A 2,045-nucleotide genomic window follows, 5' to 3' on the forward strand; every position below is an offset into this window, starting at 1 on the left:
GACTTTCAGGAAACGAACATGGCAGCATTATCAATCAGAAAAATCCACAATCTTTTATAAAAGGAACCAGCGCTCTTCTGAGAACACCTGATGAAGTCACTGCCAAGTCCACATTGCCTAATAGACTAGAAAACCAATTTTGGGGCCCAGGTTCCAACAGGTCTCTGGTTTTAAGGGAATTAAGTCTATGTTGATGGTACAGGGGGAAGAGGATATAAAAATGATTTGAGAGTTTCCCAGACTACAAGGCCTTTTGTGCCTTGGTGGCCACCCATGCAATACCAGGATGTTTCTCCTGGACACCAACAGGAGTCTTTCAAAATTACCAAGGAAAGTGGTTTTCTGTCCTCAATCCAGCTGGGATGATATTTTGTTAGTGACACATGACCCTTCCTGCCCAACAATGAAGTGTTCTGTGTGCTAACAATATAGTTTTTTTAAAAAAGTAAAACAAAATTCTGCAATTTTATAAAACTTGATTAAAAAAATAGTATTTTGAATTGTAGAGTACTCAGAAGTACACAGTTATCCAAACTGCACATACATCACTTGACATCTCCAGCACCTTTAGCCTTCTGTGCCTGGTCTGTTTTAGCATCTCCATTTTCTGCAGGATCATTTGTATCCTTACCAGCATTGACTTTCCCCTTTTTCCCCTTGGGTACCTTCTCTCCCTTCTTTGCAGGGGCCATTTTAGGCTTGGGCTCTGGCTTTGGAGGAACAGGTTTAGCAGACAACCTTTCAGATCTTCTCTGTGGCTCATCCTTCACCTTGGCTGTCTCCTTGACTATCCCCTTCAGTCTTTCTTTTGGGCATGACGGCAGCAGGGGACATCGAGGCAGAACACAGGTAGATATACAGTGGTGCTGCAACTGAGGGTCATCCTTGCTGCTTCTTCACACTGCTCCCTGAATGGAAATTCTTAATAGAGAGGGTAAATAAAAAGCACACAGCACTATTTCCATGCATTTTATATGTAGGATTTATTTTAAAATCCTATGCATTGAGGAACAGACTAAAGGATACAAATCACTCTCAGCAGAAACACTAACTTGTGGTCATTATGTATTTATGGATGCAAGTGTGGAGAAAGTGCATTTTCAGTAGGTTGTTAACACTTCTTGAATAGTTTTTTTTTGTGATGAAACGTTGGCTCATAATGCAGGTAGAAAATAATATTTAAAAAGCATTGTACACGTTCCCCATTCAATCTTTGTACTTATTAATCTCTCTATAGGATACTCAAAACAAGAGCGCTGGCCTGCTGTGGTATTGAGCACATAGGTTAATCTAGTGAACCCACATGGTTATCTTTTGCTGAAAGATTGTTAACAAGCTTCATCCTTTTATTGAGGTTAATTAACAAAATTCAAATTTGTGATTACTCTAGTCTTCATATCTATATGGTTAAAATTCCCTTTTTCATTCTGGTATAGTTTATATACTAGTCCGAAATTATATATTGATGCTTTTTAAATTTTAAAAATGTTATTTTGCTTTATGAAATGTGTATGAAAGCACACAGTGAAAATGTCAGGATTACTTAGGCCCCTGTGCTTTGACGCTCAGGAGTAATATATTGTAAATTTTTCCAATTCAAATGCAGAAATGAATTATTACAAATATTTTGGCATCTGGTTCTGAACAATGAAAGATGATATTAAAAAACTATCATAAACATCATCAGCTTAATAGAATACGAATCACTTACCTTTCCTATTTATCTGGCTGCTGAATGGTATAAGATTTGACTTTCTCTTCTTTCTCTCTCTGTTTGTGTGGGTCTCTGTGTGTGTATGTACATAAAATGGAATGAAAACAAAGACTGTCTATGCCACAATGACCATTTTTCATTTTACAAGTTAATTTGATTTTAAATTTATACTGAAGATTGATAACTTTGGTCCTCTTTCCTCGGTACTAATAAATCTGTAGAAGGAACAGAACATGCACAGTCAAACAGACATCACAAACTAGAAAACCATGAGAGGACCTCGGTGAACATTATTTAAGAAGTAGGTCGATATATTCAGAAAGGCATGACT

General features: G+C 37.2%; 1 pseudogene; it reads right to left on the reverse strand.

Annotated features, from left to right (window-relative positions):
- Positions 1-545: 545 nt before the first annotated feature.
- Hmgn4-ps8 (high mobility group nucleosomal binding domain 4, pseudogene 8) lies at positions 546-816 on the reverse strand (annotated as a pseudogene).
- Positions 817-2,045: the final 1,229 nt, after the last annotated feature.

The sequence above is a fragment of the Rattus norvegicus genome, chromosome 2 (assembly GCF_021556685.1).
Source record: "Rattus norvegicus strain SHRSP/BbbUtx chromosome 2, alternate assembly SHRSP_T2T, whole genome shotgun sequence".
NCBI classification, from domain to species: Eukaryota; Metazoa; Chordata; class Mammalia; order Rodentia; family Muridae; genus Rattus; species Rattus norvegicus.